This window comes from Fukomys damarensis, unplaced genomic scaffold, assembly GCF_012274545.1.
Source record: "Fukomys damarensis isolate Sample0158 unplaced genomic scaffold, DMR_v1.0_HiC HiC_scaffold_28, whole genome shotgun sequence".
Taxonomy (NCBI): Eukaryota; Metazoa; Chordata; class Mammalia; order Rodentia; family Bathyergidae; genus Fukomys; species Fukomys damarensis.
In genome coordinates this window covers 37,642,965-37,655,130 of record NW_022900940.1, presented here as the reverse complement: position 1 = coordinate 37,655,130, position 12,166 = coordinate 37,642,965, and the positions used below count along the sequence as shown (strand labels likewise).

General features: G+C 49.5%; 1 protein-coding gene across 3 annotated transcripts in view; it reads right to left on the bottom strand.

The window, feature by feature from the left end:
• Positions 1-12,166, bottom strand: part of Arhgef3 (Rho guanine nucleotide exchange factor 3) — a 316,326-nt gene that overhangs the window by 286,318 nt on the left and 17,842 nt on the right. Inside the window, exon 1 of one of the 3 annotated variants that reach the window (XM_033757003.1) lies at positions 12,089-12,160. The exons of 1 other annotated variant lie outside the window; for it this stretch is intronic. The gene's annotated coding sequence lies outside the window, so the exon portion shown is untranslated. Of the gene's footprint in view, positions 1-12,088; positions 12,161-12,166 lie in introns of those variants that run through there. One more of the 3 variants, XM_033757006.1, reaches the window with a different exon arrangement.

The window sequence follows — 12,166 nt, the reverse complement described above, 5'->3', positions numbered from 1 at the left end:
GCCGTGGCGGCTCAGACAGCTGCTGGCTCTGACCGTCCTACAGGGTCACAGCCTTCAGCACAGACCCTGGGCCGCTAAGCCACTGCCGGCACTTCTGAGTCCAGCACCCCCAAGAAGCCGGGCTGGCCTGCCTGGGCCTTCATCCAGCCTGGCCTGGTCAGGCCACCAGGTGGGGACCTCGGAGGAGAGGTGGGGTCAGGGCGAATACCCAGCACAGACAGGCGCCAGCCTGTCACTGCTACAGCCAAAACCTGGAACAAAACAGCAAGGTTAAAGTTGTTACATCTGCTCAGTGAAACGTTTTTGCAGCCTGGCTACATAGTGAGACCCTGTCTCAAAACGCCAAAAACCAAAAAAACAGTTACTTTATTTTCTAAACTTTCCTTTTCTGGCTGAACATCTATTGTCTGTGCCAGGCAAGGTGATGGGAATGTGGTGAGGAAGAAGAAAAAGCCCTCTCCTCATGGAGTTGAACTTCCAAGGACACAGGCAGATGCTGAACAAGATTCATAAACAAAACAAACCCTGTACTGATTGGATAATGGTACTGAGAAAAATTAAGGCTGGGAAGGCAGAGGAGAGTTCTGGACAATGTGCTGCCAGTTTAGATATGAGGACCAAGGATGGCTGAAGGAAGTGAGGGACTAATGGATGCAGACATCTGGAGAAGAGCCCTTCAGGCACAGGAATAGCATGTGCAAAGGCCCTGAGGTGTCCAATCAGAGAAGCAGCCCCAAGGCCAGTGCACCTGGACTACAGCCAGGTCAGAGAGGAAGAGAAAAACTATGAGAGGAGTCAGGGAGGAAGCAGCCAGGTCGTGTGGGGCCTGTGGCCACTGTGGGGGCTCTGGCTTCCATGGCGAGTAAAATGAGAGCTGTTCAAGGCTTCTGAGCAGGTCTTTTTAGGGTGAGCTCCACCTCTTAGAAGGATCTCTCTGGCTCTAAATAAAGAGCAAGCAGAAAGGACTCAAGACAGCTAGGAGTCCAGCAAAGAGAGCACCGGCCCCCCAGAGCGGGGACAGCAGCGTGGACGTGGTGGCAGGCAGTGGCGAGTCAGAAGTGGAAGCAGACAGCACGGCACCTTCCGCCGAGTGCGAGGGCAACAGGTCTTCAGCTCCACGACAGTCCCATGGGACGGTGCTAACGCACTGGTCCATCGCTGGTGGAGACCTGCGAAGCAGTGCGAGTCTCTCACTGCCGGGGAACAGGGAGGGGCCCGCTCCACATCAGCCAAGGGAGGCCCCTCTCAGCACTCTTATCTGCAGCATCACACTGGCTTCCAACTACTGCCTTCTTCCTCCATCTGACAACCTCAGTCTCTCTCTGAGAGGCTACGTTATGTGTCAACCTGGACAGATCACAGGGACCAGGTATTCGGTCAAACCATTTTAGATGTTTCTGTGAAGCTATCTTTTCCACATGATATCAACATTTAATTCAGAAGATTACTCTCCATAATGTGGGAGGGCCTCACGCAATCCATTAAAAGCCTTAACAGAAAATGTCTGACCTCCCCAAGCAAGAAGAAATCCTGCCAGCTGGCTGCCTTTGGACTTTATTGCAACTCTTCCCTGGACTCACCAGGCCTCCACCAGAGAGAGTGTTATGGCTTGTCCCTAGATGTCCCCAGATCTTAACAGGTTCGTAGGTGGGGCTTTTTGGAGGTGGGTGGATCTACAGCATGTGACACTGAGATTGAGGGTGTGTGGTAACTATTTGCCCAACTGATTGGTTTAGCATAGTTCTGGGTGTGGATAATGGGAAGCCCACTCTGGGTGTGGATGGCACCAGCCAATAGACTTACATTCTGGATGGGATAAAAGGGGAAGGGAGGCTCACTGCTTGCCATCTCCTGGCTGCTCTGCTGTGGACTGTTTCTCCTCTGCCCTGCAACTCTGCCTTGGAACCAGCCAACTATAGACTGAAACCTACAGAATAAGCTAAAATTAAACTTTCCTCCTTTAACTCGTGGGTGTTGGGTATTTTGTCCCAGCAACGAGAAAGTAACTAAAAGACATAGAGAGAGAGGGAGAGAGAGAGAGAGAGAGAGAACTATACTAGTTCTGTTTCTTTCCAAATCCTAATTGGGCCAGGGTTGTAGCTCAGTAGCACAGCACCTGCAAGGTCCTGAGCTTGATCCCCATACCAAAAAAAAAAAAAAAGTCTTTCCAAATCCTAATAAATATCCAAAACAAGTGATTTTTTTTTTTTACATGAGAAATCATCCCTAAGGACTTGTATTTGCAAGAAATTTCAAATCATCAGATGAGTACAAAGATAAAAAGTTGCCTGCATCACAAGGGCAAGGTAATGAGTTTGATTCCCCGGTACTAAAAAATAAAAAATACAAAGCATAGAACAAAATGTCTCTAAACCGGGCGTGGTGGCGCATGCCTGTAATCCCAGCACTCAGGAGGCTCAGGCAGGAGGATTGCTGTGAGTTCAAGACCAGCCTGGGGTACATAGTGAGTTCCAGGTCAGTCTCAACTACATAGCGAGGCCCTGTCTCAAAAAGCCAAAAAAAAAAAAAAAAAAAAAAAAGAATAAAATGTCCTATATTGATAAAGCCATCTAAGTGGATGTATTTGGCTTTGAATGTAACTTTCAAATAAATGTTATTAATTTCGTATCAATTCTATAGCATTTTTCCAATATATAATAATTCATCAGGACATGAAATTATAAGGTATTCTTTAATTCCTATAGGAAATAGGCATATACCATGAACTTTTAATATAAGTCAGCCTTTCTGGGTTCAAATTCAAGCTCCACCTCTCACTGGCAGTATGACTGTAGACAAGCTACCCTGTGCCTCAGTTTCTCCATCCATAAAATGGGGATTATACCCACTTCATGAGGTTGTGAGGGTTAAATGAGATACTATTGTGTGCCAAACACATAATGAATCACTTAGCACAGTATTTTCTAAACAACAGACTGGGCGGGGGTGGGGGGGTGAATTTCTTTTGCAGTACTAGGAATTGAAAACAGGGCCTCTGTACTGAACTGCATCCCAGCCTTTTCCTTCTTTCTTTTTTTTATTTACTTTGAGAGAGGGCCTCACTAAATCATAAATTGCCCAGGCTGGGTTTGAACATGCACTCATCCTGTCTCAGCCTTCAGAGCACTGGAAATAACAGGCATGAGCCACCACATCTGCCTAAAACAGTAAGTTTTGACCTATTAGTGAAACAAATTAAGTGGGTTGTGCAACCATTATTTAAAATAACAACAAAGAAAAACACAAATCAACTAAGGCAGAAAAGAGTCATCAGAGGACAGAGAGACACACGGAGTACTGTTTCAGACACTCGTTTCTGATCTCACACACACACCCCAGATTACAGTCTAGATTTGTTTCTTATGAGTCACATACAGTGTGAAAAGCACTATACCATGTAACAAAAGCTCAATATAATTCGGCAACAAGATTATCTCACTCTAAAAGATAACACATTAACTTTCTTTACTAGCATTTGTTATCACAACAGATTAAGCTGTGCATACTTGTATGGATTCTGCTGTTCACTCACTGCCTAATTCAGAGCAGCCCCACCTCCCTCCGTGAGCTTGCAGGGGTTCTTTAAATGTCTGCTGACTCACTACCCTGGCCAGAGATTAGGGAGACCCTGCCCAGCCTGGAGCAGATGAAATGTGATTCGTGAGGAAACCGCTGGAGTCCCAGGCCTGCACAGAGCTTGTGAGAGCCGCGCAGGAGACAACAGCCCTCCCAGCCCCGAGGAGATGCGTCACCAAGGGTTCACTGCCGGTCAGCCGCTACGCCTGTGACACAGGCCAGGGGCAGGCTCTGGGCCTCGGCTCCTTGCACAGTGCCTCACTGGGGGCTACTTCTGCCATTGTGTTCCCCTACCTTCCCATGTGCACACCCTCATCAAAGGACGGAGATAAAATCCCCATGAGCTGCCTAATAGCTTAAGGAAAAGGAATCTATAGGCCAAAGGATTTTAGATTTTGAAAATCTCAAAACAACTTCTACTGTACATAACCTCTTCCCCTCCCAAACAAACATATATGGCTGGGTTTGGCAGTGCACATCTGTAATGCCACAGCTGGGAGGCTGAGGCAGGAGGATCACAAGTTTGAGCCCAGCCTTGTCAATTACTGAGACCCTGTCAAAAATAAAAAAGAATGGGAATGTAGCTCATTAATAAGGCCCTGGACTCAATCCCTAATACTGAAGGGAAAAGAAAAAAGCCTTTTTGAAAAAAGCAATGATAAATAACTCCACCACTACCCCCACACACACACGCCAGCGCTGTTTGTGTCTACGAAGAGAGCTGCTGGCAACTCACTCGAGCTGAGGTACACGAGAATCTGAAGTTTCACTTGAGGTTTCCAAGGTTGCTCCCTAAGTTTGGAAAACAAGGTTCCCACTGAGACAAATGTAGTCACTTCACTTTTTATTTTTCTCTTCCTTGAAAATGAAATCTCCAATACGAGCCAAAGCATTGCATCTGGAACACATAAGTGCACGCAGGGGTGTAAACTAAACTTTGAAGATGCGATATTATTCTGTTCTTATTTTTGCTCCGTTCCTCCAACTATGATACCAGTGCACTGAGGGAGAGGGGGACGAAAATGGCTTTAGCAACAGAGTGCTTTCTCTCCTTGGACGAAACCCTACCCCATCACCCACAGCTACAAGGCGCTCAAGTGGAGCCTGACCCTGGCGCCCACTGCCGGAGCAGCACCAGAGGCCTCCCATCTCCTGCCTCCTCCGAGGCCTCCAGCCTTCCAGGCGATGCTGGCCACATCCTGTCACTGCCCAGCAGGGAAGAGAGGCTGGGCCGCCCTTGGGATTGCGTCGGGGCGCTCTGCACCCTCTCCGCACCCTCAGTGGCCAGGGCTGGGCCCCGGGCCGAAGCTGGCAAGAGGCCAAAGCAGCCGTGAGGCATCCGTAAGGTCTGCAAAACGCCTACGAAAATATCAGGGTCCTTTGTGCAGAAACCGACAAGCAGATCCTCAAAGCCCTGGAGTCTCAGGCGGCCAAAACGCCCTTGTGGACAAACAAAGCTGGGAGATTCATTCGTGCCTCACGACTGCAAGATTCACTGTGAACTTACTGTCCTCAAGACGACACAGATGGCGGCGCTGCTGCTAGGAGCGATGCACAGACAAGTGGAACAGAACTGAGGTGAATAAACACCTGCATTTATGGCTATTGATTTTCAGCAAGGGTATATGTAAAGATAATCCAATGTCTTCGTGTGCTTTTTGTTTTGAGACGGGCTCTTATCACGTTGCCTAGGCTGGCCTCAAACTCCTGAGTTCAAGTGACGCTCCTGCCTCAGCCTCACAAGTAGCTGGGATTATAGGTACACATTACCACATCTAGCAAGAACACTCTGTTCAACCGGGCGTGGTGGTGACACGGGTGCTGTGATCCCAGCACGCAGAGGCTGAGGCAGGAGGAATGCCATGAGTTTAAGGCCAGCCTGAGATACATAGTGAGACCCTGCTCCAAAAAAACCAAAAAACAAAACAAAACTAGCTTGTTTGTTGAATGGTGCTGGAACAACAGGATATCCACACACAAAGAATGAAGTGGGGACAGGGACTTGGCTCAGTGGTTCCGATGCCTGCTTTGAAAGCTCAAGGGCCTGAGTTCAATCCCCAGTGCAAAAAGAAAGAATGAAGCTGGATTCTCTACCACATATCACATACAAATATGAAGCCAAAATGGCTTAAATGTAAAGCTGAAACTAGAAAGCTCTTAGAAGAAAATACAGCAGTAAATCTTCAAAACCTTGTGTTGGAAAAAGATTTCTTCAGTATGACAGCAAAAGCCAGTTGCAGAAGGGAATACTTGTAATTCTAGCACTGGGATGCTGAGACAGGAGGGCTGCTGCAAGTTCAAGGCCAGCCTAGAGTACACAGTGAGACCCTGTCTCATAAATTTTTTTTAAAAGGTCCAGGGATTTAGCTCAGTGGAACCAGTGCAAGGAGCCCTGTTCGATCCCCGGTACAAAAAAGAAAAAAGAAAGAAAAGAAAAAGAAAAAAAGCATCAGCAAGACTAGAAAAATAGATACACTGGACTACACCAAAATTAAAATCTTGTGTTTCAAAGAACACCACGAAGGAAGATAAAAGGCATCCACGGGAAGAAAATATTTGAAAATCATGTATCTGATAAGGAACCAAGCCCAGAATACATAAGAACTCATAACTCAATAATAAAAAGATACATAATCCAATGTGCAAGTGAACAAAAACCCTGACTGTATCCCCAAAAAAGATATGTAAACACATGAAAGGCATGAAGCTCACTAGTCATCAGGGACGAACACAGGATTCCGCCTCACACTCATGAGGATGGTGGATTAGTCAGCTTGTCGCTGCTGGGACGCAATGCTCGAGTGCACAACTTAAAAGAAAAGGAGGGTGATGCTGGCTCACGGTTTCAGAGTTTCAGTCCATGGTCTGCTGAGGCAGAAATATCACAGCAGGAAGGGATGGTAAAAAGAAAGGGGGCCGGGGATTTAGCTCAGTGGTTCCGCCGCCTGCCTCGCAAGCCCAGGGTCCCAAGTTCAATCCCAGGTAAAAAAAAAAAAGAAACAAAAAGACCAAACAAACAAACAAAAACTGCTCACCTCATAGCATTTCGGAAACAGAGCACAAGAAGAGAGCCGGACAGAAAGAGACCAGGAATTAGATCAAGTCCCCCAGGTCACACCCCCGCTGCCCACCCAGCACACCCAGAAGTGTGCTTTACTAACGCCCTGTGCCTCTCTCAAGCTAATCAAGTTGACAAAAACCAACACAGACGGCAGTGATAAAAAGGATAGGTAATAAGAAGTGTTGATGAGGGTGTGGAGAAACTGAAACCCTCACACACTAATGCAGGAGCGTATAAAATGGTGAAGCCACTTTGGAAAACAGTTTGGCAGTCAAAAATGTTAAATACAGTGCCAGGGATTTAGCTCAAGGTTCTGGAGCCTCCCTGGCAAGCACAAGGACCTGAGTGTGATCCCCAGTAAAAAACAAAGAAAAAAAAAGTTAAATACAGAGTTACCATATGACCCAGAACTTTCATTGCTATATATATTCAAGAGAAATGAAGACAGTGAAATGAAGACATATGTCCAAGCCAGGCATGATGGGGCATACCTGTAATCCCAGCACTTGGGAGGCTGAGGCAGGAGGATCGCTGTGAGTTCGAGACCAGCCTGGGCTACACAGAGAGTTCCAGGTCAGCCTCAACTACATAGTGAGACCCTGTCTCAAAAAACAAATAAAAAAAAAGAACCTGCCTCAAAATAAAAAAGCAAGAATTTATCTCACAAAAAAAAAAAAAAAATCTTTTGCCAGGTGTAGCGGCTGATGGCTGTAATCCCAGCTCAGGAGGCTAGGGCAGGAGGACCTCAGGTTGAAGTCCAGCCTGGGCAACTTAGTGAGACCCTGTGGCAAATAAAAAATGAAAAGAGCTAAGGATGCAGTTCCATGGTAGAGCATCTGTCAGGCATGCACAAGGCTCTGGATTCAATCTTCAAGATCACAAAAAAGAAAAAAGATGTCTGAACAAAGTTGCACACAATTTTACCTACCAAGGCAGGTAAAAAGGGAGAAGTATTCATGAATACAGAACACATTCTTGAACATAGCTAAACAGAAAGAAATTAATTGGTGAGCAATGCATATAAAATGAGCCCATTATGGTTGTTTTTATTTTTATTTATTTATTTATTTATACAACCCTCCCCCCATCAGGGATCAGACTCCAGACCTTTCTAGTTTGAGAGGCGGAGTGGGTGGAGCCACTGAGCTACATCCTGGCCCTCCGTTATGATGTTGTTTTTAGGATTTATTGATTTATTTCCTTTTGGTACCAGGGATCGAACTCAGTTCCCTACACTTTCAAGGCAGGCAGTAGAAGCACCGAGCTAAATCACCAGCCCCAATCATGGTTGTTTTAAAGATACGGGGATGCCTACCTGTACATAAAACAAGAGAGATACACACGCTCTCTGGAAGCAAGCTGGGGATGGAGAACAAGGGATTTCAGTTTTTACTCTACAACTTCTACTTGTATATAAGAATACAGTCACGATTTACTGCAAAAGAGCATTTGTTTTTCCAGCCAAAAGGGAAGGGGGAAGCCAGGGGTGGGAAGCATGGGGGGCTGGGGACAGCAGGGGTGCAGGCGTGAACGGGGAAGGGCCTAGTGCTGCCTGGGGACCTGAGCTGGCCCTGCTGGGAGGGAGGGCAGGGGGCAGGGCGGAGCTGAAGATGACCCTGAGTGGCCTCCCTGCCCCTCCCGGTCTGGCCCAGTGCGCGGGCTCCTTCTGGGGCATTCTGGCTCTCACTCGGGCCACGTCTACTTCTGCCTCAACTTGTGGTCCCCCTCGGGAAGTCAGGAGCCACCTGGCAAGTGAAGACAACACCCTCCTCTTGTCTTGTTGTGCTCTGGCCACCCAGAGGCCCGAGGCAGTGCCCCACCAGGCCAGGAACCCTCAACAGGCACTGGCAGGAGGCCAGGGACAGGCAGTCAGGCAGGGGCAGCCTCCCTAAGCTGGCGTGCCACGGGGCTGTGGGTCTCTCCTGACATCAGAAATCCTCAGGGAAGACCTGCCCACCTCCGGCTCTCCTCACACGGCTTGGCAGGCGGTCAGTGAGGCATTCACTGTGCCAGCTCCTGGAGGTCCAAGTGCTGGGCCCAGCAGCACAGGGTACAGTGGTTCGTCCCTACTGGCATTTGCTGAGGCCGGTTTGATCCCTCACCACAGGACGCACATGCACACAAACACCGCTGTAGCCAGTGAGAATCCCGCATCCTCTGACTTGTTACAGGACCTTCATGTATCCGTTCTCCTTCTCTCCATCCCTGCCCCACCAGGCTGACTGCCATCCCTTCTGTATCTAGTTAGATGTAACATTTTTTTCCCAAGGCCCCTTCTTCCAAAATATTGCAGACACCAAAACTCAGCAAGATGAACTTACCGATGCAAAGTCACCCAACCCAGATGTTATAGTCTTAGCCTCCGGGAACCTTACACCAGTAACATCAACTGGCCGATCAGTCAGTCACGGAGCGCGTGGGAAGCGTTCACTTCTTCATTTCTCCCGGGAAGTCCTGAGAAGGGTCTGCTTTCCTTCTAGGAGGTTCCCCCTGGGTGACGCGGTGGACAGACCCACGTGACACAGAAGACCAAGGACCCTGGTCAGGGCAGGAGGGGTGAGGCAGGTCCGCCCGAGTGTGCGGTTCAACTTCAGCAGCCCCCTCACTCGTGGGCACCCCCGGGGGCAGTTTCTTGGGGCCCCAACTCTGCAACAGCAGGCACAGCCTTCTCGTCAGCTGTTAGCGACACACACGGCGACACAGGGACAGGATCTCACTTCAGCCAACCGCTCAAGATCTGGACGTAGGAAGTGAACTTCTGGCCACACTGGGGATTCAGCTACACCCTCTGTCCCCTACACATGGGAGGGTCTGGCCCTAGGTTCCCACTCGGCTACCCTTTCATTCACCCGGGTTTCTGCCTGCGCGCCACCGCGTCGGACGTTCCCTGACCTGAGCTAGGTCTGCCTCCACCCTAGATGGCACCAGCACACCCAGCCGGACAGTAACCCTTAAAACATATCAAGGAGGGCCAGGGATTTAGCTCAGTGGTGCCGCTGCCTGCCTCACAAGCGCAAGGTCCCGAGTTCGATCCCTGGTACCAAAATAAATAAATCTCGAAAAACCTATCAAGGTCCACAATGAATACAGTGGTTAAGGAATGACTAGGAAGAACTCAGTGAAAGCACAAGCATGAAAGAGACACAGCTACCCCCATTCAAAGCAGTTACGGGGCTGAGCATTTCTAAACTATGGCAATGGTCCCTTTGTTCCCGCTCTGGTGACACAGGGCTCTGTAGCCTGGACCTTGATGATGGCAGAGAAGTAGAGGCAGCAGACAGTGCTGGAAGGAGGGCCGGGATGGAAAGGCTTCTGCCCTCAGAAGGACAGCACGGTGGCACGCAGAAGCCAGGAAGCCACACTCTGCCCATCAGAGGCGGGAGAGACTCTCTCTGCTCCTCTGCACCCCCCATCTGTTCCCGAACGGGACCAACTGTGTCCTGTGGTGACAAGTTCCCCACGGTTAAAGGATTCCCGATCGAGGTAATCAATAACTAGAAGAGCTGCTACGGAGGAGACTTAACCGCAAGAGGAGGTATGTGACCTTAACAGTCACTCTCAACCCTGAGCTCCGGATTAATGACCAAGTCTTCGGCACACAACTCTTAAAAAAGTCCCGCCGGTGGGAGGTCCTTCCTTCTGCCACTCAGAAACATTCCCTGAGCATGTGCAGTGGGTCAGGGGCCAGAGTTCAGAGGTAATTAAAGAAGGCCACTCCCCTGCCTTCTTGGATCCCACATCCTCTGGGGCAGATAAGACAATAATCCATACATAGTCAAGTGTGTTCCACATGCTTGTAATCCCAGGCACTCAAGGAGGCTGAGTTAGGAGGATCTCAAATTAGAGTCCATCCGGCCTGAGAAACTTAACAAGACCCTGTCTGGAAACAAAAAGTAAAAAGGAAGAGCTGGGCAGGTAGCCCAGTGGTAGAGTGCTCCTGGGTTCGCTCTCTGGCACCACTACATACATGAATGAATGAATTAATGAATGAGTGAAGTTATTTCAGGTAAGTTCCATGAATAAAGTACAATGGAAGAATGTGATAAAACTGATGAGGATGGACTGTTGTGGACAGAGCAATCAGGGAAACTACTGAGGAATCACTGGAGCTAGAGGGTAAGAAAGTGGGGGACATGGGAAGAAGAGGAGAAAGAGGGTACTCAGTAGGAGAAACAGCAAGTGAAAAGGTCCTGTGGAGACCCCACAGTCCCACCAGCCTAGGGGCCCACACACACCAGCATGTGTCTAACCCACAGCCTGCCTCCTCCTTCCCCAGTGACCTCTCTGTCAGATTTCTCAAGTCAAGACAGACCCGAATCCCCACCAGGAGGTAATGCGGGCCAAGGGTACAAGGAGCAGGTGTGCACCTCATCTCCAGTCCTCAGAAACTGGGCAGCTTGAAAATCGGGCGGGGACCAGCACCTGCCACCAGCAGTTCTGAGTCTGCTTCTGGAAGAACAGGATAAAAGAGGAACTCTCTAGAAAAGCACACCCCTGCGTCTCGAGTCACTTCTGGAGGACCCAGGGCCCAGGGTTAGCACTCCTTTATGTGGAATACAGGAAACAGGAAACTAAAGCGTCAAGAAGAAAGAGACTGAACAGGTGCAGCCCTGGCAGACTCCACTGGTACAAGATGCAATCTGCTGTAGATGAAAGCATGGGGAGAGGAGACAAGATCAGGCCCCTGGGCCCTTAAATGGACTCCCACATCAAACTGGAGGACGTCAGTCTGCCCGGGGGGTCAGGGCTGGTAGGAATGCAAGTGAGGCTGATCCAGAAGTGCCGCGACTCCAGCTGGGATCCTTGACAAAGGTCATCTCGAGATACACTGTGTCCAGAGCTGGATGACCACAGGGCTGCTCCCGCAAAGCCCACTTCCCCAGAGCTAAAGGGGAGGCCACCCCACTACCGTGAAGACAACGCTGGCAAGAGCAAGGCAAGGAGCCAAACGCACTCACCACCCGGCCAGAAGTCAGGAAGGTGGATGCACCATTAGTCCGATGTCGGCAACAGTGACCAAATCAACTATCACACAGGGGACTTAGTCCGTTGGTACCAGTCACGGTTCCAGGCACCTTAATCTTATGGAATCCTTTCAGGTTTGTGCTATTATCATTATCACCATTTTAGAGGTGGAAACTGAGTCATACAAAAGAAACGCACAAGACCTTACGGCTAAGACAGAGACTGCAAAGCTCTCCTCTCCTATTCCCTGGGAAGAAACTGGTTACATTTGGGTGCCGCCTCCCCCATTGCTAGAAGCAAGCCTGGCCGGGAAATAAATCCAGCAATCAGGTCCCCTAGGAAGAGGCCGGGGAGCCCCGAAGGGACCGCCGACGTTGCGGGGCAGCCCTCCACCCGGCAAAGCCAGAGGAACCCATTCTGCCGGCGGGATCAGTCCTATCGCTAGAAAGCGCTCCCCGGCTCTGGCTACGAGGCACCCTCGCCTACCGTCTCAGCGTCGTCCGGCCGCGCAGTTTTTGAAAGACGCAGCCGCCAGCAAAGGACCCGGCGGCCGGGCGTCCTCGG